The sequence below is a fragment of the Pipistrellus kuhlii genome, unplaced genomic scaffold, assembly GCF_014108245.1.
Source record: "Pipistrellus kuhlii isolate mPipKuh1 unplaced genomic scaffold, mPipKuh1.p scaffold_m20_p_6, whole genome shotgun sequence".
NCBI classification, from domain to species: domain Eukaryota; kingdom Metazoa; phylum Chordata; class Mammalia; order Chiroptera; family Vespertilionidae; genus Pipistrellus; species Pipistrellus kuhlii.
Window position 1 is genome coordinate 59073938 of NW_023425562.1, and position 24038 is coordinate 59097975.

General features: G+C 40.4%; 1 long non-coding RNA gene across 1 annotated transcript; it reads right to left on the reverse strand.

Annotated features, from left to right (window-relative positions):
* Positions 1-9164: 9164 nt before the first annotated feature.
* LOC123651520 lies at positions 9165-23954 on the reverse strand. The gene is made up of 3 exons (XR_006740299.1): positions 23772-23954; positions 22852-23059; positions 9165-9846 (listed from the first exon to the last, which is right to left on the reverse strand). It is a non-coding gene; the product is annotated as an uncharacterized LOC123651520 (long non-coding RNA).
* Between the last annotated feature and the right edge of the window lie 84 nt (positions 23955-24038).

Genomic DNA, 24038 nt, shown 5'->3' on the forward strand with positions numbered 1-24038 from the left:
TATGTCAATACAAGTCAACGCCAAGCAAGATTTTAAACAAATGTTAAAAACGACATTAATTATTACTATACCCGATACATGAATTAGACTGTGAAGGGCTCCATAGCTGGTAGACAGAAATGAACATATGTGGGTTGTAGCAGAGGTGCTTATCACACACCAGTGAAATTCACTAGGAGAGAATCTGCCTATATTTTTATTCACTTTAGGTGAGAAGAAAAAAATTGGATTGTTCTGCCGGGACCGGTTTGGCTCAGTGGATAGAGCGTCGGCCTGCGGACTGAAAGGTCCTGGGTTCGATTCCGGTTAAGGGCATGTACTTTGGTTGCGGGCACATCCCCAGTAGGGGGTGTGCAAGAGGCAGCTGATCGATGATTCTCTCTCATCGATGTTTCTAACTCTCTATCCCTCTCTCTCCCTCTCTGTGAAAAATCAATAAAATATATATTTTTAAAAAATTTAAAAAAAAAGAAAAAAATTGGATTGTTCTTTTAAACATATGTTTTTGTTTGAAGGCATTAAAAATGTGAACACAACAAGAAAGCCCACTACATGGGATAACATATTCGCCAATGATATTTCTAATAAATCTCCAAAATTTACAGAGAACTCACACAACTTAACAAAAGGAAGATAGATGATCCAATCAAAAAATGGGCAAAGGATCTAAATAGACATTTTTTGAAAGAGAAAAACACAGAAGGCCCAGAGACATATAAAATATGCTCAAAGTCACTAATCATCTGACAGAGGCAAATCAAAACAACAATGCGGTACTATCTCACACCTGTCAGAATGACTATCATCAAAGAATCAACAAAAGACAAGTGCTGGTGAGGATGTGGAGAAAAAGGAATCCTCTTGCACTGCTGGTGGGAATGCAGACTGGTGCAGCCACTGTGGAAGACAGTATGGAATTTCTTCAAAAAGTTAAAAATGGAACTGCCATTTGACCAAGTGATCCCACTCCTAGGAATATATCCCAAGAAATCAGAAACACCAGTCAGAAAGAATATATGCACCCCTATGTTCATAGCAGCACAATTTACAATAGCCAAGATTTGGAAACAGTCTAAGTGCCCATCAGCAGATGAGTGGATTAAAAAATAGTGGTACATCCACACAATGGAATATTATGCTGCTATAAAAAAGGAACTTTTACTATTTGCAACAGCGTGGATGGAACTGGAGAGCATTAGGCTAAGGGAAATAAGCCAGTTAGAGAAAGAAAAATATCACACGATCTCACTTATATGTGGGATATAATGATCAACATAAACTGATGAACAAAAACAGATTTAGAGACATAGAAGCATCAAACAGACAGTCTAACCTCAGAGAGAAGGCAGGGAAGGGGATTGGGGATTAGAGATCAACCAAAGGACTTGTATGCATGCATATTAGCATAACCAATGGACACAGGCACTGGGGCCCTGGGGGCTTGCCCCGGGTGGAAATGGCTGGGGAGGGGAGTCAATTGGGGAAAAGGAGACATATGTAAAACTTTAGACAATAAAATTTAAAAAAAAAAATAATGTGAAAACAGGTTATAATGGAGCAGCAAATGATTGTGTTCATTCCTTCTATATTATTATGATGGTGTTTGTGCAGTGATTGAACTTGAGGACTAAACATTAATGCTCCTAAAGTGCATTATTTTATTCCCACTGAAAAATTCCCCCATCTTTAAATTTAGGATTTGAAGTCATATATTTTTCTTTCTTTTTTAAATCCTCACCCAAGGATATTTTATAGGGGGGGGGGGGGGGGGCAAGAGGATAGAGAGAGAGAGAAGCATTGATGTGTGAGAGAGATACACACATCAATCAGATGCTAGTAGACCGTGGCCAGAAATCAAGCCTGTGACTGAGGTAGGTATCCTTGACTGTGAACAAACCCAGGACCCTTCATCTGAAGGCTGATCCTCTATCCACTTAGCAAAACCAGCCAGGGCCATATATTTTTCTAACAACCTCGGCTTTGTTAGTGCTAATCCCCTTTGAAAACAATGGAACTTTGTGCCCAGCTTCTTTAGTGCTTGGAGGAAGACAGCAAACGAGACCCATGGGAATCTGGAGCTCAGGCAAAGTTCCAGATAACATTTGGGGTTTAAGTGCTCAGATGGGGGCTGTGAAAAAGGGCGGGGGGCAGGGGGCGGGGAGGAGAATTAGAGTCCAGAGTCCTTGGCTATCAATTTACAACACAAGGGGTAACCAGAGTAGTCTGGGAGTGGAGTCCTAGTGTGGGCAGAGGTATCGCCCTACCAAATGGGGCTGCCTGTGCTCCTCTGGTACCCTCCTCTCATCTTGGAATCGAAGAGCAGCATCTACAACCAATTGGGAATGATCCCTTAACATTTCCCCAGCCCAAATCTGTCAGGTCCCAGTGCTTTCCTTGTATGTGATAATTACCCCACAGTCTTGAGTGTCTTAAAACAATAGACCAGACATTAAAGATAGTTACATGAGATGCTTAAAAAAAAAAAAAATAATGACTCTGTTTTTCTTTCTTTTTTTTCTTTTAAGTAACTACAATTAACCCTTGGACAGCTTGGGTTTGAACTGCATAAGTCTAATTATACATGAATTTAAAAAAATACTATAAATCTATTTTTTCTTCCTTATAATTTTCTTAATATTTTCTTTTCTCTAGTTTATTGTAACAATACAGTATATAATACATATACAAAATATATATATTAATCAACTGTTTATGATATCAGTAAGGCTTTTGGTCAAAAGTAGACTATTATGCCGAGACTGGTTTGGCTCAGTGGATAGAGCGTCAGCTTGGGGACTGAAAGGTCCCGTGTTCGATTCCGGTCAAGGGCATGTACCTTGGTTGCGGGCATATCCCCAGTAGGGGGTGTGCAAGAGGCAGCTGATCGATGACTCTCTCTCATCAATGTTTCTAACTCTCTATCTCCCTTCCTCTCTGTACAAAATCAATAAAATATATTTAAAAAAAACAAAAAAAGTAGACTATTAGTAGTTAAGTTTGCTTTTTTTAAGAGTCAAAAGTTGTATGTAAATTTTCAACTGCTTGGCGTGGTGGTCAGTGTCCCTAATCCCCACACAGTTGAAGGGAAAAATACATATGTGTTCTTATGTGTAAAATATTAAGAACAGCCCTGGCTGGTGGGCTCAGTTGGTTGGGCGGTGTCAGGGCACATGCCCCACCTTCGGGTTCTATCCCAGGGAGGGGGCATGCAGGAGGCAGTCGATTGATGTTCTGCTTTCAGTGCTTCTCTTCCTCTCCCCTTCTCCCTTCCTCTTTCTTTAAAAATCAATAAAAATATATATATTTTAAAAAATTCAATACCTGACTATTATGTCAGGGGAACTGACCTTTTAAAACAAGAAATAAAATGAAATATTAAGAATAAATACCCAAGCCGAAACCAGTTTGGCTCAGCGGTAGAGCGTCGGTCTGCAGACTGAAAGGTCCCAGGTTCGATTCCGGTCAAGGGCATGTACGTTGGTTGCGGGCACATCCCCAGTAGGGGGTGTGCAAGAGGCAGCTGGTCGATGTTTCTCTCTCATCGACGTTTCTAGCTTTCTATCTCTCTCCCTTTCTCTCTGTAAAAAAATCAATAAAATAAAATAAAATAAAAAAAGAATGAATACCCAAAACATTAAGAAGAAATAACCCCAAAGGAAGAATACATACACAATTTTTGTTTGTATGTTGGGGATAGAATTGTGTCCTTTTTAATTTTTATTTATTTGTAGTGCCAATATTTTACACAATAACCATGTATTATATGTTTTATTTTTCTAAAAGTGAAGGGTGAAAAAGATTCAACTTCAAAAATCATAAAGAAGACTGATGAACTTGTCTTTATAAATATTAAATACTTCTTGAGTCAAAGAAACCAAAAATAAACTTAAAAGAAAAGAGATAGACTGAGAAAAAGTAATTGCAATATGTAGAGTGGAAAAAGAAGTTTAATCATTACACACATATATCATACAAATCAATAAGAAAAAGAATCCAATAAAAATTGACCAAGGTAATGCAATTTATGGAAGTTTAAATAAAAATGTCCAATAAAGTCTGGCCAGCATGATTCAATGGTTGAGCGTCGACCTTTGAACCAGGAGAAGGTCACGGTTTGCTTCTCAGTCAGGGCACATGCCCAGGTTGTGGGCTCAGTCCCATTATAGGGCATGCAGGAGGCAGCCAATCAATGATTCTCTCTCATCATTGATGTTTCTATCTCTCTCTCCCTCTCCTTTCCTCTCTGAAATCAATAAATATATATTTTCCAAAAATTATGTACAATAAACATAAATCTCAACCTCATTAAAAAACAACAAGAAAACAGAAGTTACAAGCAGTGATAAAAAAATTTTTTTTGCTTATCAGCTTCAGAAGCATTTCCAAAAATGTTAATATATAAAGTTTGTGCAGTTGTGAATTCTCTTCACAAATATAAAAGGCTAATAGTACCCAGTGTTTATGAGGACATATACTATTGAAAATTGGGCAGAGCCCTTTCTAAGAATAATTTAGAAGTATAGATCAATACCCTTAAATGTATGCACTCTGCATTCCAATTTTAGGTATCTAGTCCAAATAAATAGTTACCCAAGTGCATGAAGGGGTATGTATGAGAAGAGGCATGAGTCATGGTTATATAAACTGTATTTCATCCATTCTATTGAAAACCAGCATGGACAGCATGGTTCAGTGGTTGAGCATCAATCTATGAACCAGGAGGTCACGATCAGAGCACATGCTTGGGTTACTGGCTTAAACTCCAGTGTAGAGCATGCAGGAGGCAGCTGATCAATGATTCTCTCTCATCACTGATATTGCTATTTCTCTCCTTCCTCTTCAAAATCAATAAAAATATATTTTATAAAGAAAAAGAAAACCCTGCAGCATCTCAAAAGATCTAGGAAGACTCTATGAAGTGACATGACAAGGTCTTAAAGACAAGGATAATATAGCACAGGGGGAACCAATGAGGGCTCTTGTGCCAGCCTGTATGGATTCCAATCCTGGTGCTGGCACTTCCTGGTTATCCATGCTCAGATACACTTTCTATGCTTCTGCTTTCCCATTTTTTAAAATGGGGGAAATGATAGTATGTGCCTCCTAGTTTTTTTTTTTAATGAGTATTAATTGCACCTGTTTCACAGAACTATATCAAGCATTATTAGAGCACATAGTATTAGATGAGAAAATGTAATATTTTCAATAACAACCACTATATATATGTGTGTGTGTGTGTGTGTGTGTGTGTGTACACACACACACATTTTCCGGAGTATAAGTTGACTTTTGAAACGAAAAAAAGTCAACTGAAAATCAGGGGCAAAAGACCAAAATTGCACAAAAATTACCTCCAGATCTTGACGGCAAAGTAAGTCTTTTCTTTGAAGTGGGGGGTAGTCTTATACAGCGAATATAGGCCTAAACCTATGTTTTAACTGTAAAATTAGGGGGTTATCTTATATGCTGGAAAATACGGGGTGTGTGTGTGTGTGTGTGTGTGTGTATTTGTGTGTGTGTGTGTGTGTGTGTGTGTGTGTGTGTGGTTGTTGTTGAAAATATTACATATGTATCCTACCCCCAATTGACTCCCTCAAACCTATCTCCGCTCCCCAGGCCTTCACCACCCTCTTGTCTATGTCCATGGGTTATTTTTATATGCATACAAGGTCTCAAAGCTTTAATATTAAAGATAATATTCGGATGTGAGGGCGATCTGGCTGTGACATCTGTCACCCCATTGATCGCCAGGGTTGATTCGGCTGATCTGGCTGGCTAGGCGGGTGTCCTCCTCCTCCCTCACCGATCCATGTGAGTCCCTCCCGAAGCTGCGCGCTCGGTCAAAGAGGACGACTTTCCCCCAAGATGAGAGGACCGGTCTCCGGTCAAGGCTATACGAGTAGCTGCGCTCCCCTGCTAGAACCTCCAAACAAGATAATATTCCCATATGCACATGCCCACACATGCATAGAAAATGGTCCAGAAGAACATACCTCATTAGTAACAGTATTCATTTCTGGGGAAGAGAGGAACTGCAACAGCCGTGGGGACTTGTCCTGGTAACTTTATACTTCATGCTGATTACCTGGCTGCTGAAGTAAATGTAACTTGTGTAAATACCAGAGAAAGCAATAAAATATTTAAAAACCTTAAAACCACAACCTCATGTATATGTGTATGCACACACTGCTGAACCAAAGGCAAGGCAATACAGGCTTTGATCCTAAGCTCCAAGATTTAGTGTAACAAATGTTTTCCTCAAGCAAGTTGAATGACCGTGCAATTTTCTATCCTGGTTTGTGTCTATTTTGGTGACACCAGCAACTTCCTCAGTAACATGAAAACAAATGAGTGAGGCCTTGGTTAACAACAATTTGTGCTGTTGACACGCTGGCTGCCACCTTGCATGGTGCCTCCCAGAGTTCCCTGGGGGCCAGTTTTACCTCCCTTCCCTTGGGGTCATAGTTCTAACTGCACTTCTGCATTTCCGCACAACTTCCAAGTAAAGAGGGCGGAACGCCTCACCCCGTTGTGCAGAAATACCTCAGTCTTTGGGAGAAGTGCGAGTGAAGAAAGGATCAGAGTGAGGGAGCAGCACTTTCATCAGATGCAGTGTGTCTAGGGCTTCATGTGACACTCTTGTGTCATCCTGAACAAGGAGGAAATTCACTTTCTAAAGCTTGTTATTATTAAAAGAAAATATTTTAAGAACTATTTCAACCCAAGCATTATACCACACCCATTTATTAACCACCCAGGTTTAATTGATTTAAACATTTTTACATAATAGCTTCTGTGATATTTAAAAAACCTTGCCCTACCCGGTTTGGCTTGGTGGACAGAGCATCAGACTGAAGGGTCCCGGGTTCGATTCCGGTCAAGGGTATGTACCTTGGTTGCGGGCACATACCCAGTAGTGGATGTGCAGGAGGCAGTTGACCAATGTTTCTCTCTCATTGTTGTTTCTAACTCTGTCCCTCTCCCTTCCTCTCTGTAAAAAAAACAATAAAATATATTGGGGGAGAGGGGGAGAAAATTATTTAAAACAAAACAAAACAAAACAAAACAAAACAAAACAAAACAACCTTTGCCCTAGCCAGTTTGGCTCAGTGGATAGAGCATCTGCCTAAGGACCAAAGAGTCCTGAGTTCGATTCCAGTCAAGGGCATGTACCTTGGTTGCAGGCTCCTCCCTGGCCCGGGCCCTGGTCAGGGCTCATGCACAAAACAACCATTGATGTGTTTCTCTCACCTCAATGTTTCTTTCTGTCTTTTCTTCTCTCTTCCACTCTCCCTAAAAAGTCAATGGAAAAATATCCGCTGGTGAGGATTAACAAAAAATAAAAATAAAATAAAAAACAGTCGCAAATATAGCTAAAGCTTTCTCCTCCTCCTTCACCCCATCTGCAATTCTACTTCCTTTCACAATGATAACCAGTCTCCTGAATTGAGTGTATAACATTAGCAGGCATAGTTTTAAATCTCCGCACATAAATATGTGCATCATTCAGAACCTTGGCAGGTAATTGAGGTCATCTATTAGAGGTTCTATTTGCAAAGGTGTAGGCTGTGATAAGGGAGCTGAGCAAGGGAGGGTGAAGCGCCTGGGAGGTAGAAACTGAGGGAGTCGTTATCATGCCTAGGCTTGGAGGGACACAGGGAGAATTAATCACTACAGGCCTAGAAGGACCTGCCACCATAGGTGCAGGCTGCCTGACAGCAGCTGTGGCCCTCAGTGAACAAATGCAGCCTCTGCAAGGGTTAGGGGTATAATAGTCAGCCCCCTCGCCCCTTCTCAGACTTCTACTGGTGCCTCCTATTAGATGAGCCCAACTAAAGCCAGAGGGAAGAGAGCTGGAAGATGAAGTCCATAAAGCCTCCCAGGGCCAGAGCGTCATAGAGAAGGCTGGCAGGTGGATCTGACTATTGAAAAACAAAACAAAGCACTGTTTGTATGTTTTACAAATTTACTTAAATGATGTCGTATTTTTACTTTTTTTTTTTTTCTGCCATTTGTTTTTGTTCATTTGCCATTGTATTTTTGACATTTATCTATGCTGAAAAAAAAAGTGTAGCTCTAATTTATGCATTTATTTTATGGCCTTATAGTAGTCCATCATTTTACTATCATGAGAAATGCTGCATTGAACAGGCTTAGGTACACATGGCTGACTCATATGTGCAAGAACCTTGCTTGGGTACATACATGGAAGTGTGCTTGCTGAGTTGAGATTATGTACATCTTAAGTTTACTAAGTATTGCAAAATTGCTACCTGTTGTAATTATTACAATTTTTCCTCCCACTGACCAAGTATGAAAGCCACTGATTCTTCACTCTCACCACAGGTGATGTTATCTGAATTTAAAACTTTGCTAAACTAATGGCTCTGAAATCATAGCTCATTGTTATCTGAATGTGCATTTTCCTGCTAAAGAGTGCCCCTTCCTATGCCTCATAATCCCAAAGTGACACTGAAGCCATGAAACTGATCATTGTCATGAGGTACATGTTAATTCTGTTAATGTTCATGGTCAATGGCCATCCCAACCTACATCTTCAGTTGGTTTCTCACCATTGTGTATTGAGTTTCCCATACACATAGCTCATAAATGCCAGAGCACTTGTTGGGTGCTTTCATAAGGACTGCTTGCTAACTTATTTTGCTAGCAAACAATTGAGAACAATCTTGGTTCCCCATGTTTTCTTGTCACTAGAGGGATCCTGTTGAAATGCAAAATCACTCAGGAAATGAGTTCCAAGATTTTTTTCACATGAAAAAGACAAGATGTGAAACAACAGGTGTTAGAAAGTTGGCTTTTGTTTAAAAATTTCAAAGGCCCCGCTGGCATGGCTCAGTGGTTGAACATCAACCTATGAACCAGGGGGGTCACGGTTCGATTCCTGGTAGACACATGCTGGGGTTGTGGGCTCAGTCCCTAGTGTGGGGCGAGTGCAGGAGGCAATCAATCAATGTCTCTCTCACATCAATGTTTTTCTCTTTCTGTCTCCCCTTCCCTTCCACTATCTCTAAAAATCAATGGAATCTCCTCAGGTGAGGATTAACAAAACAAAAAATTCAAATATATGAAATATTATACTTAAGTATGCATAGAATGCTTTAGGGAAAATAGTCTAGAAACCAGAAATGGTAGCTGCTGGGGAGGAGACTGAAAATTTCAGGCTCTGGGTGAGAAATAGATCCAGTTTCCATTATAGCACTATGGATATCCTTTGCTTTAGTTTGTTTTGCCTCCTCCAAACCAACCAACCTGATCTGATTGAAGTACAAATTCATGACATTTTGTCATCACAAATAATTTTGTTTTCACCTGCTATTAAGTGAATAATGAAATACAGAGCTAAATGAAAGGGAAGTTAACTCGCTAAAATTGTGAAACAGAAATGTCAACACTTTGACATATTTCTTCTTCACCACCAGAGATTTCCTTTTTCCTACAAACAATCCACATTATTTTTTCAGTTTAAAAGTTAGTCATGGATGGAAGCCAGTTTTTAACAGCCTCGAAAAGAAGGGCAAACAGCTGTCAAGGTGTTGCAAAACTGCTTAGAAAACCTTGGGCCAATTTCATGCTTTCATTTCAGGAAAGCTGGGCAGTTTACTTTTCCGTCTCTCGGACACATAGCAGTAAGTCTGTGCTATGGTTGAATTCTATTTTTATTTAAGAAAAAAATTCGTTGAGCATTCCTTCCATATCTCTGCCATGGTTACCTGCGTAGACAGCAGGTTTGTCTTGTCATCCTGAGTATCTTCACTCTTTATCCTCCGCTGCTGCCCCAGCAGGACCTCCTGGTGGTGGTGCTCAGCTCTGGGGAAGCCCTGGTGTCTGGAGAAGAGACATGCTTATATGAATGATATTTTCCTTGAAGCAGAGCAACTATCCAAATCAATCAACTCTCTTTCCTTATGGGCTCATATAAAGAATTCCTGTGTTCTGGTCTGGCTGGTGTGGCTGGATGATTGGGCTTGATTCCCAGTCAGGGCATATGCTCAGGTTGCAGGCTCAATCCCCAAGTGAGGGGTGTGTAGGAGGCAGCCGATCAATGATGCTCTCTCATCATTGATGTTTCTCCCATCCAAGTACTAACCAGGCCCGACCCTGCTTAGCTTCCGAGATCAGACGAGATCAGGCACGTTCAGGGTGGTATGGCCGTAGACTCATCATTGATGTTTCTATCTCTCTCTATCTCTCTGTTTGTCTCTGAAATCAATAAAATATATTTAAAACAAAACAACAACAAAAGATTTTTCCTGAGTTCTGAATATTCTAAAAAATATTTTTTGATTAATCAATACCTGAAAAAGTTATTTTTTGTTGTTTTTTTTTGGAAATTGTATATTAGCTTGTTGAGTGTTTTTGTTTGTTTGTTTTGGAGGAGTGATGTAAAAATATTATAACAATAGATATGCAAATGATGATTACTTTATATACGGTTTTAATGTATGTATAGACATAAATGGTTAATATACTTATAGACATAAATATTATGCAGTTTTTAAATTTTGAAAGCAGTTTCATAGACTGCATAACAAGATCTTTTGGCCTTTCAAAGATAATTTTAAAAACAAAATCATGCAGAAAATGTTATTCATTTGCTCATTCTTTCATCTAGTCATTTACTCAACAGTGTATATTGAGTGTACCCTGTGTAATAGGTACAGATTAGGTAATGAAAATAGGAAGAGCAAAAAGAAAAAACCCATTCCCTGCCCAATGGTATTTTACAATGCAATAGAAGAGATATAACATATGTGTAACCTAGTGCAATAAGCACTATAGGAGCTGTGGAGTTAGCTGCATCCAATAGAGTGTCAGTTTGCTATTACTGTGTAACAAACATCCCCAAACCCTCCATAGCATACAACACTAATTATTTATTTTGCTCATGAGTCTGAGAGTTGTGTCAGTGTCAACTGATCTAGGTTGGCTCAGCTGGGGTGACTCTACTCAGCTCCATACAGCCCTCGTCCTCCACTGGAATGAATAGGTTAATCTGCACCTTTTTTTTTTTAATTGTTATTCTGATAGCATAGAAACAAGCAAGAATTCACATGGAATAAGGCCTACACACTAATTGGCCACTGTCACTTCTTCCCATATTCCATTGGCCAAAGTAAATCATGTGGCTGAACCCAAAGTTAAAGAGTTGAGAAATAATAGATTCCATCCATTTGTAGGGAAGAACTACAAATTTACTTTGAAAAATGACTTGAATAAGGGAGGCATAAACTATTTGGACTATTAATATAATCAATCTATCAGAGAAGGGTACAGAGTGATAAATAATTGGCTGTGATTCTAGCAAGAGACATACAGAAAAGAGGTGAGCATCTATTTTTTGTTTTACCATCATGCATCTTATTATTATTTCATCAATATATTTTGATCTGTTGACATAGGTTGTAAGTTATTTGTGAACAGGCATGTCTTCTGTGACCTCTGCCATGCTTTGGCTCATATTAGCTAATTAACTAATTAACTGATTGTTAATAATGGACTCAGGCCAGGCTATGGTGGCTCAGTGGATGAGCATCAAACTATGAACCAGGAGGTCACAGTTTGATTCCTGGTCAGGGCATATACCTGGATTGCAGGCTTGATTCCCAGTGGGAAGTGTGCAGGAGGTAACCAATCAAAGATTCTTTCTCATCATTGATGTTTCTATTTCTCCTCCCTTTCTCTCTGAAATCAATAAAAACATTTAAAAAAAATAATGGACTCAGCTGAAACCGGTTTAGCTCAGTGGATAGAGCATCAGCCTGCAGACTGAAGGGTCCCAGGTTCGATTCCAGTCAAGGGCATGTACCTTGGTTGCTGGGAGGTGTGCAGGAGGCAACTGATCAATGATTCTTTCTCATTGATATTTCTAACTCTCTCTCCCTCTTCCTTCTTCTCTGTAAAAAATCAATAAAATATATATTTTTTAAAAATAATGGACTCAGGGAAACAGAACTATAATGAAGGTACAGGTACCGGGTATAATATCATTCTTTTCAGAAATAACTTCTGGCTTCTATAATCACAACAGGTAAAAACACTCTTCCTAATAAATAGTTGAATTCACTAAATTTGCTTGAAATAAGTCCCTCTTGATGTGTGGATTTATACTGTCTTAAAATTTTTATTCCAAATATTACTGTTTCTCTTACTAGTATTTCATTAATTCCAAGATGATGTGATTTGTATATTTTTTTAAAAAACATATTTTTATTGATTTCAGAGAGGAAAGGAGAGGGAGAAAGAGATAGAAACATCAGAGTTGATAGAGAATCATTGACCAGCCGCCTCCTGCATGACTCACACTGGTAATCAAGCCCACAACCGGACATGCACCCTGACGGGCAATTGAACCGTGACCATAGGTTGCCACTCAACCACTGAGCCATGCCAGCTGGTATGATATGTTTTATTTATCTCTCAAGAAAAAATAACTCAATATCTGCATTGCCAAATATTGGACTCCACATTAAACTGAAAAATATCACCTGAAACCAAAAAATAGTTATAGCATTCAATTTAAATTTCCTGAGAAGTTCATTGAAGACCTATGGTAAGTATCCTCATGTGGGTGAGCATCTTACCAAATTGCAGGGCTTTCATGGTAATAAAAATAAATTTCCTGCTTTCAGAAAGAAGAGCTAAAATCATGAGTTTTTATTTCTAAATTTCTACTGATCACATCTGTGACATTAGTTGTCCCAAAACTGCCATCTCCCCCCACCCCCCATATAGGTTAGTATGGGCTGAGTCATGCTGTGTTTAAAAAACCAGAACCATTGTTTGAAACACCATGTCCATCGTAGGTCAGCCAGGGCTCCATGCCACATCCTGTCAGCCTTCCTCCAGAATCCAGGCCAATGGAGCCCCCGTCCGCTGGTCATCATGACAGAGAGGAAAGAGCTCAGGAAGTGGCCCAATGGCCTTTGCTGTATTCATTGGCCAGCATGAGTCACAGTTCAGTTATTTCAGGACCTGAGCCTCAGCCTCCTCAACTGTAAAACAAAGATAAGAGTAGAACCCATCTTACAGGGGTTGTGATGGTTAAATAAGATATACATGTAAGTACAGCACTGTCCAGGAGCACTTTCTGAGGTGATAGAAATGTTCTATATCTAACTGATAGGGTAGCCATTAGCCACAGGTGGCAATAGAGCGCTTGGCATATAACTAGTGTGACTGAGGAACTGAATTATTATTATTATTATTATTATTATTATTATTTTAAATATATTTTATTGATTTTTTCACAGGGAGGAAGAGAGAGGGACAGGGAGTTAGAAACATCGATGAGAGATAATCATCAATCAGCTGCCTCTTGCACACCCCCCACTGGAGATGTGCCTGCAACCAAGGTACATGCCCTTGACCGGGAATCAGGACGTTTCAATCCATAGGCCGACGCTCTACCCACTGAGCCAAACCAGTTTCAGCAGAACTGAATTATTCATTTTATTTCATTGTAATTCATTTTAATTTACATAGCCCCATGTGGCTAGTAGCTATTGCATCAGACAATGCAGATTTAGAAAACTGCATAACAAACTGCCCAATTGTTCGGAGCATCATCCTGATGTGCCAGGATTGTGGATTCAATCCCTGGTCAGGGCATATACAAGAATCAACTAATGAATGCATAAATAAGTGGAACAAGAAATCAGCCAGAACTGGTTTGGCTCAGTAGATAGAGCGTCGGCCTGCAGACTAAAAGGTCCCAGGTTCGATTCCCAGTCAAGGGCATGTACCTTGGTTGCAGGCACATCCTCAGTGGGTGTGTAAGAGGCAACTGATCGATGATTCTCTCTCATCGATGTTTCTAACTCTCTCTTCCTCTCTGTAAAAAAAACCAATAAAATATATTTTAAAAAAGAAATCAATGTGCTAATGTGCTGTCTCCCTTTGTCTCTCTCTGTAAAAAATCAACCAATAAATTAAAAAAATGCATAACACATAGTGACCACCCAACAAGGGTTAGTTCTAGGTGTTAAATTGTTGTAGCCAAGTAGAGAAAAAAAGAATGCGCCCCAGGGAAAATAGAAAAGGCTTGCACTAGAAGGAATGTTAGAGAAATGCCCCTTCATTTTACCTTTGGGTAATAGCTTCATAGAGAAGATCTACAATCATTTAAAGGAGAAATTGGGAACCACAATTCTTTTTGTCTCCTTTGCCTGGGCGTAAAAGGTCACTCCTTACATAGAGACAATCACGTAGGCAGCATCCCATCAGGGAAGGTGTGTAAGTGATTAGTCACCTCATCTTCCAGTCTTCTATGGCTCAGCATTAAAATATATATATATATATATATATATATATATATATATATATATATATATATATATTTTTTTTTTTTTTTTAGCCCTAGCCAGTTTGGCTCAGCAGATAGAGCGTTGGCCTGTGGACCAAAGGGTCCCGGGTTTGATTCCAGTCAAGGGCATGCACCTTGGTTGCAGGCTCTTCCCTGGCCCAGGCCCTGGTTAAGGTTCATACAGAAGACAACCAATCGATGTGTTTCTTTCACATCAATATTTCTCTCTGTCTTTCCCTCTCTCTAAAAATGGTGCCCTAGCCGGTTTGGCTCAGTGGATAGAGCATCAGCCTGTGGACTGAAGGGTCCCAGGTTCAATTTCAGCCAAGGGCACATGCCCAGGTTGCAGGCTTGATCCTTAGTAAAGGGGGAGGGGGGGCGGGCAATGAGAACCTGCAATCTGGGCATGTGCCCTGACAAGGAATCAAAACACGACCTCCTTGTTCATAGGTCGATTCTCAAACACTGGGCCACACTGGCCAGGCACAAACAAATTTTATTTCTCATAGTTCTGGAGGCTGGCAAGTCTGAGATCAAGATGCCAGTAGATTGGGTGTCTGTTGAGGGCCCTCTTTCTGTTTCATAGATGACTATCTTTTCTGTCCTCACATGGCAGAAAGGGCAAGAGAATTTCCTCAGACCTCTTTTATAAGGGCACCAATTGCATTCATGAGGGCTCCATCCTCATGACCTAATCACCTCCCAATTTCTTCTTTCCATTACCTTGGGGTTAATACTTCAACATATAAACTCTGGGGGGACACAAACATTCAGAGCAAAGCTGCTGCCAAAACAAAATACTGCAAACTGTGTGAGATAAGCATTTATTCTGTCATAGCTCTAAGGCTAGAAGTCCAACATCAAGATGTCAGCAGTGCCATGCTGTCTCTGAAACTCTGCTCCCTGCTTTTCTTTCGGCTTCTGGAGTTGCCTGCAATCCTTGGAGGTCCTCGATTTGTAGATGCATGGCTCCAACTTCTGTCTCCATCATTCTATGGCATTTTCCTGTGTCTGACTCCTCTCTTCCTAAAACCTGCCACGTTGAATGAGGCTCATCCTAATCCAGCATGAATTCATCTTAAGTGTATCATATTTGCAAAGATCCTATTTCCAAATAAGTTCACAATTTATCACACAAGCGTCACATTCCCTCATGGTCCTATGTTTTGCTGGGTGGCAGCTTCTTTGTTTGTCACAGTATTGAGGAGGACATTTGCTCATCTTTGTGCCCAGCACCCCTCTCTTCTTCTGGGGTTAGCTAGGTTGCTGCTAGCATATAAGTTGTTTTAATGCAAAGGTTTTACCAGTAAAGGTTTCCACATTAAGATGAGGCCTAGATGGAGGGTCATCCCAGGAGCTGGTGGTTCTAGTCAACCATTAAGTGACCTGATGGTCTCAGGTAACCACTCTGGATCTCAGTTTCTATCTGGAAAGGAGATAATTAGATAATTACTTTTTAAAAATAAACTCATTTTTTTTATCTGACTTTAAAAGTAAAGCATGATCATTACAAAATTTTGAAAATTAGAGAAAAGTAGACAGAAAATTATTTAATTACCCATCATTCCACCTCTCAGGAATATTTTCTTTGAAAGAATTGTGTGTGTGTGTTTTAATCCTTGTAATGAGAACTCTTAGGATCTACTCTCTTAACTTTCTTTCTTTTTTTAATATTTTATTGTATTTTTACAGAGAGGAAAGAAGAGGGATAGAGAGTTAGAAACATCGATGAGAGAGAAACATCCATCAGCTGCCTCCTGCACACCTCCCCACTGGGGATGTGCCTGCAACCAACGTACATGCCCTTGACCAGAATCAAACCCGGGACCCTTCAGTACTCAGGCCCACGCTCTATCCACTGAGCCAAACCAGCTAAGGCTACTCTCTTAACTTTCATATATAACATACACTAGTGTTAACTGTTGTCACTCCATTGTACACTACCCGCCCAGCACTTATCTTATAGCTGGAAGTTTGTACCTTTTGACCACCTTCATCCCCATCTTCCACTCTGGCAACCACGAATCTAATCTTTTTCTTTTTGATTCTTGACTCCACTGATAAGTGAGAACATTCTGTATTTAGACACTAGCTATGCAGAAGGACTATGATCCTAAGATTTCTGTGATTATTATTTCTATGATGTCTATACATGCAACCCAATATAAGCTGCTTGTACACCACAAGGAGGAAACGTGACTGCTGGACCTTATGTAACAGAGGAGACTAATTGTAAACAGGTCTTTCTTTGTCAAGGAACAGAAATTGGTTACCAACAAGTGCTTTTAAGTTCAGAGCAGGAGTCTGGGGGGAAAAATAGGAAGTTACAGAATGTAGTAGAGAAAATGAGGAAATGAAAATTTATAGCCTCAGCATGAAGTTTATTTAGATAATTGGACTATTTTTCTCAAACTGTGAGGAGACAAAGGGCTGGAACAGGACAAATCTACTGGGGAAATTGATTTCTGATCCTAGGAAGACCTGGAGTGTGGACCAGCAAGTGAAGTGGAAGTGGGGTCTGGTTGTATTTTTAATAGTAGTAGAAAACATTTTGCAAAGCTAACATACATTTAGATAGATTGGGACCACATAAAAACAGCATAAGAAGACAATCCTAAAACTAAATAAGAATAATAAGGAAGCCGAAACTGGTTTGACTCAGTGGATAGAGCGTCAGCCTGCGGACTGAAAGGTTCTGGGTTCGATTCCAGTCAAGGGCATGTATGCTGGTTGCGGGCACATCCCCAGTGGGAGGTGTGCAGAAGGCAGCTGATCGATGTTTCTTTCTCATTGATGTTTCTAACTCTATCTCTCTCCTTTCCTCTCTGTAAAAAAAAAATCAATAAAATACATTTTTAAAAAAAGAATAAAAAGGAAAAGGTTAAATCTGTGATGGTAACAGTCCTCTGATAAAGACTTGGGTTGGAGCCCTTTCTTTGGGAGGCAATTACAGAAAGCCAGAGTGAGGAGGTGAGGAGGGTGAGACAGGGAAGAAGAGAGGAAAGCTTTCAGGCCTGGTTTTCTGTTGTACCAACTGAAGCTTGGTTCCTCTGGTGACTCCAGCGGAAGAAATGCCAAGCTGAGCCCAGTCCCAACTATGGAATCCTGAGGACACAAAATGGTTGTTGGGTTAAGCCACTGAATTTTGGGGTGGTTTCTTTACAAAGAAATAGGTAACTGACACAGTGGGGAAGATGAATGGGGCAAGCAAAATGGTCCCCAAAGATGTTCATTTATTTGTAATAAATAAATAAATAAATAAACAAACAAACAAATATATATATATATATATATATATATATATATATATATATATACACACACATATATATATATCAAAGAGAAAGGGAGAGAGAGAGAGAGAGAGAGAGAGAGAGAGAGAGAGAGAGAGAGAGAAAGAAACATCAATGATGAGAGAGAATTATTGATTGGCTGCTTCCTGCATACCCCATACTAGGGATCAAGCCTGCAACCTGGGCATGTGCTTGACTGAGAATCAAACAGTGATCTATCTCCTTGTTCATAGGTCAACACTCAACCACTGAGCCACGTCAGCCAGGTGAGATGTTTATTTCTTACTTCCTGGATTCTGTAAGTACCTTATATTACATGATAAAAGGGACTTTGCAAGTGGAATTAAGGTTAAGAACCTTAAAATAGGGAGATTATCCTGGATTATCTGGGCCCAATCTAATTACATAAGCCTTTATAAGCAGAAAACTTTCTCCAGCTGGACCTGCTTGTACTGGAGGGGGCCACTTAGAAAGCATGAGAAGTAGTGCAGGAAGTCTCAAAGGATTGGCCCTTGGTGGACAACCAGAAAATAAATCGAGACCTCAGTCCTACAACCACAGGAAACTGAGTTCAGCCAACAACCTAGATGGGCTTGGGAGCTGATCCATTCTCAGGCCCTCCATAAAGGAGCAAAGCATTGCTCTCTGTCACCTTGAATACAACCTCAGGAGACTTCAAGCATAGCACTGAGCTCAATCAGCTGTACTTGGACTTCTGACCTACAGGACTGTGAGATAATAAATGGGTGTTGTGCCGAAACCGGTTTGGCTCAGTGGATAGAGCGTTGGCCTGCGGACTGAAGGATCCCGGTTCGATTCCGGTCAAGGGCATGTATCTTGGTTGCGGGCACATCCCCAGTAGGGGGTGTGCAAGAGTTTCTCTCTCATCGAAGTTTCTAACTCTCTATCCCTCTCAATTCCTCTCTATGTAAAATCAATAATATATATGAAATTATCAATAAATGGGTGTTGTTTTAAGCTACTATGTGATAATTTGTTACAGCAGCAATAGAAAACATAACACCGACTTGTAAACTGACCTGTGCAAGGCAGTGTGAGCCGATGTGATCGTCAAGGAGTGGGCCCAGCAATGGGCAGAGGATGAAAGTGAAAAAGACTTTCCCAGAGAAGAAGGAGTTTGAGCTGGGTTTTGAAGGAGCAGTGTCTTAGGTCAGATTCCCCCAGAAGACAACCCCAAGTTTTAGATGATAATTCCAGGAAATACCAGTAATGGAGTGAGAAAGTGAGACAGGGAAAGGAAAGAAGTCAACATAAATGAATTATCAAGCAAATTAACCATTGTAAACAAGTGGAGCTTAATCTGCTGAGGGATGCGGGGAAACAGTGTAGATCATGTCTTAGAACTATCATACTCAAGGGACAAGAGTGCAGGGGGATGACCACTCCTATCATCATTGGTTGAAAGTATCTCCTGGGGCATTAATTTTCTGGCACTTCTGGCCCATCACATGTGCAGAGCAGGCACCAGCACTTCAGAAAGCTCTCAGGCAAAAAGTTGCAGGTGCTGGCAGTTGGAAGTCTGGCTGACATGAACTAAACTGGCGGGGGCCAACAGGATATGGGTGGAACACCTATAGCACCTGCTGTAAGCAGTGAGGGTTTACCAGGCAGCAGAAAACAGGTGTGCACACAGAGGCACAGAAAACAAGAAAAGAATGTTCTGAAGGGGTTAGTGGAGTAGGATCTGCAGTCAGTCCAAAAGGGGTTTGAATCCTCGCTAGTTGTGTCACCTTGGGCAAGTAACATCACCGATTTTTTTAAAAATATATACATTATTGATTTTTTACAGAGAGGAAGAGAGAGGGACAGAGAGTTAGAAACATCGATGAGAGAGAATCATCGATCAGCTGCCTCTTGCACACCCACTCCTGGGGATGTGCCTGCAATAAGGTACATGCCCTTGACCGGAATCAAACCCGGGACCCTTCAGTCCGCAGGCCAACGCTCTATTGAGCCAAACAGGTTTTGGCACATCACCGATCTTTGTGTTATCTGTACAATGGGGATTATATGTACCTATCTCACTGGGTTGTCACAGGATTAAATTAGATAATATTTTAAAAGGTGTTGGTGGACCCTTACCTAACACCAATACAAAAATTAACTCAAAATGATCTAAACATAAGAGCTAAAATTACAACATTCTTCAAAGAAAACATAGAGCAAAAGCTTCATGACACTAGATTTGAGAATTATTTATTGAAAGTGACACCAAAGGCATAGAAAATAAAAGCAAAAAATAGAAATATTGAACTCCATAAAAATGAAAAATTTTGTGCACCTAGAACACTATCAACAAAGTAAAAAGGCATCCTGTGTAATGAGAGAAAATATTTTCAAACTAGAGGCCCATTGCATGAAAAGATTCATGCAATAGGCCTTCATTTCCTTGGCTTCCAGCACTGGTTTTCCTCTGGCACCCAGGACCCAGGCCTTTGCTCTTGCCAGAGTATGCCTTTTTCCTCTTCTCTGCAGTCTTGTCTTAAATATGGCACTCTGCTCCTGTAGATCCCTTCACCCCTGCCCTCCCTCTCATAGCAGGCATCCTGCACTGCCTGACCACTCCATACCTGGAGCAGCTGGGCATCGACCATCTTTGGCCTTCTAATTTGCATACTCACTCTGATTGGTGGTGGGTGTAGCAGAGGTATGGTCGATTTACATCTTTGTCTATTATAAGGTAAGATCATACATTTGATGTGTTTAATATATAGAATGTATAAAGAGCTTTTAAACTCCAACAACAACAAAAAACTATTCAAAAATGGGCACAGGACTTGAATAGACATGTTTCAAAGAATGGCCAACAAACACATGAAAAGATGCTAATCATTAATCATTAGAGAAATGCAAATCAACACTGCAATGAGATGCCACTTCATGCCCATTTAGTATGGATTCTATAAAACACACACACACACACACACACACACACACAAACAAAGAAACCCTAAACAAACAGAAAATTACAAGGGCTGGTGAAGATGTGGAGAAATTGGAATCCTTATGCCCTATTGGTGGGGATATAAAACTGTATAGTTGTTGTGGAAATAGTATGGCAGTTACTCCAAAAAATTAAATGTAGAATTACTATAGGATCCAACAATTCCATTTCTGGATATGTACCTCAAGTTACTGAAAACAAGGTTTAAAAGAGATATTTGTACACTCATGTTTATAGCATTATTATTCACAATAGCCAAAGTTAATAGCAACCCCAAAGTCCATTGACAAATGAATGGATAAGCAAATTGTGAGATATAAATGCAATGGAATATTATTCAGCTTAAAAAAGGTAGGAAATTCTGACATTCTACTACATAAAACTTGAGAACATTATGCTAAGTGAAATAAGCCAGTTACAAAAGACAAGTACTATTTGAGTTCATGTATACGAGGTACCTGGAGTAGTCAAAATCATAGAGACAGAAGTAGAATGCTGGTTGTCAAGGGTGGAGGGGTGTGAAGTGAGAGGGGGAAGAAAATGTATTGTTTAATGGATACAGAGTTTCAGTTTTACAACATGGGAAAAGCTCCAGGGCGCCCTGGCCGGTATGGCTCAGTTGGTTGGGCATTGTTCCGTGCACCAAAAGGTTGCCAGTTCTATTCCTGAGTCAAGGCACATGTCTGGGTTACAAGCTAGATCCCTGGTAGGTGGCATGCAGGAGGCAGCTGATCAATGTTTCATTCACATCAGTTTTTCTCTCCTTTTCCCTTCTTCTATCTTTTAAAAATAATTAATTAAAAATATTTTAAGGAAAAAAAAAAGCTATGAGGTAGATGCTGGGGATGGTTGCACAATAATATGAATGTACTTAATACCACTGAACTGAGCTTTTGTGAGACAGAGCCAGGCTTCCTTGGAAACAGATCTCTATCTATGGGGGAATACATGTGTGGGTGGAAAAAGTCCCCCAGGGTTTCTGATAGTACTCTCGTCACCCTCAGTTGGTTTCCCTTCTCTCTATCTTGTTAAACACTGGGAAACAAAAATATTGTTATGCAATACTCTAAGGTCTAGGAGCTCAAGAGAAGATGGTCATCATTTTTCATCTAAGTCCACATATGCTGCTAGAAGAGCATGATTTGTTTTAAAGGGTTAACAAAGAAAAAAGAAGAGAAGGTGGTCATCACGTGCTCTTTCTGTAAAAGTAGAATTTGAGCAGCGTTTAGATACGTGATTTAAGTAAGTGATTATATTCATGGTGAATCTGTTGGCATGGATATAAATTCCAGTTAGATTAAAAAGGGAAGAATTTCACAGCCAAACTTATGAGGCTGAAATGCCCAGCTGTTCCTGAAATCCTTTTCCTCTTTCTCCTGGGACCAATAAACCCCATTTCCCAGCTGCCTTGAGTTGAACTGTATTCCTGGTAATGAAAGGTTAGTGGATGGGAAGTGTGTCACTTCCAGGTGAGGTCTTTGAAAACTCCCCACTTCCAAATCCAGACACACCTAATTCGTGCTGTCCCCCTCCTGGTTCCAGTTCTGTCTCCTTCTTGCACTTATGAGGGCCCTGATTACATTGGGCCCACCAGATAATCTAGGATAATCTCTCACGTCAAGGTCAGCTGACTGACAATCTTAATTCCTTCTGAAAACTTAATTCCTCTTTGCCATGAAATGTGTCATAATTTACAGGTTCTGGGAATTGTGGCATTTTTGGGGGCACTATATTATTTAGCATACCACATAGAACAAACACAATTATAATAAGACTAGTAGCCCTGTGCACGAATCCATGTGCCAGTAGCTCTCTATTGGGCCTGGCTACTCTGTGCCCGCTGCCCCAAAGGCTCTCTGTGGCCCAGAGGCCCATCTGCAGCCAGTCACAGAATGCTTGCCACGTCATCACGGCGATGAAGCAAGCATTCCCCAAGGCCACTCATGCTGCTTACTCTCAGTGGCCACCTCCCTCAGACTGAGGGACTCTGGCAGGGCTGAAAGGACTGGGTGCCGCCATCTTGTGGCTATGGGTGCCACCATCTTTGTGCAGAGTGATGGTTAATTTGCATATTACCCTTTTATTAGATAGGATGAGGAACATGGTGTTTCCACAAAGGAAGTCATACTGGGCAGACAAAAAACATGTCCTCTAAAATAATTTAAGATTTAAGAGGGTGCATGCATCTATTTAGATGCCTTTTATTTATATTTTAATAAGCATCTGTAGCAGACATTTGTAATATACTATGTCACATCCTCTCAACTCACCTGACTTTAGTGCATTGTTGGCGATTAGTTTGCACACTTTACTAGCATCCTTCATAAAGCACACATAGAAACAACTCTCTGTTTTCTCTAAGGCAGCAGAAGATGACTTAACCAAATTCAGGTTACTTGAAAGTACAAGGGGCGCTCTCTGGGTAGCTTAGTTCATTAAAGCATTGTCCCTATATGTCAAGGTTATAGGTTCGATCCCCTGTTGGCACATACAAGAATTAACCAATGAATGAATAAGTAAATGGAACAACAAATTGATGTTTCACTCTCTTTCAAAGCAATAAATAAAAAATAAACACTTATTATTAACACTAGAGGCCCAATGCATAAATTTGTGCATAGGTGGGGTCTGGCTGCAGGTCAGGGAGGAACCCCAGGGTGGTTGGTGGGCCAGACCTGCCCCTTGGTCGAATTCGATGGAACTCCCATTCATGGGGACAATTTGCATATTACCCTTTTATTATATAGTATTTCCTTTATAATCAAAAAAAAAAGAAAGAAGGAGGAAAGAAGGAAGGAAGGAAGGAAGGAAGGAAGGAAGGAAGGAAGGAAGGAAGAAAGGAAGGAAGGAAGGAGAAAAAATAAACAAAGAAAAAAAGAACAAGAGAGTTAACACCCCCAGGTAGCGATATTCATCTAATGGGGGATGGGATCAGTGGTAAGATGTCCCAACCACCGTCCTCTGGCCGAACACTTTTGATGTGCTTTCTCCATGGTTCTTCAGACTGTCCCCAGCAGAACTGAGCCTCAGTTGCCCACAGTAGTAACCAGCTCATAGCATATCAATGTTGTCTTTTCTCTCCCATTCCCTCCCTTCTGCCTCCTGGGATCACCTACCAAATAGACTACCTGCACCCATGTCCTTCTCTCAGATTTTGCTTTTGAGGGAACCCAACTAAAACAGCACTTACCACTGATATTTTATGGCGAGTTAATGTTGCAGGTCTCTGTAGCGTAGACCTCTCCCAGTACAAACTAGTACACCTTGTTCACAGGCATCTGCACGCTGATTGGCTGGCATCCATTTGGTTGGTTGGTGCCCATGCCACACAGGTCATCGGCCACTAACAAGTGTGTCAGTACCGAATATAAATGGCTGTCCCTGACATGTTCTTCTTGCTTGGTTACAAGGTTCTAACTCAAGATACGTGGGAGAGAATATAAATATCTTAAGATGC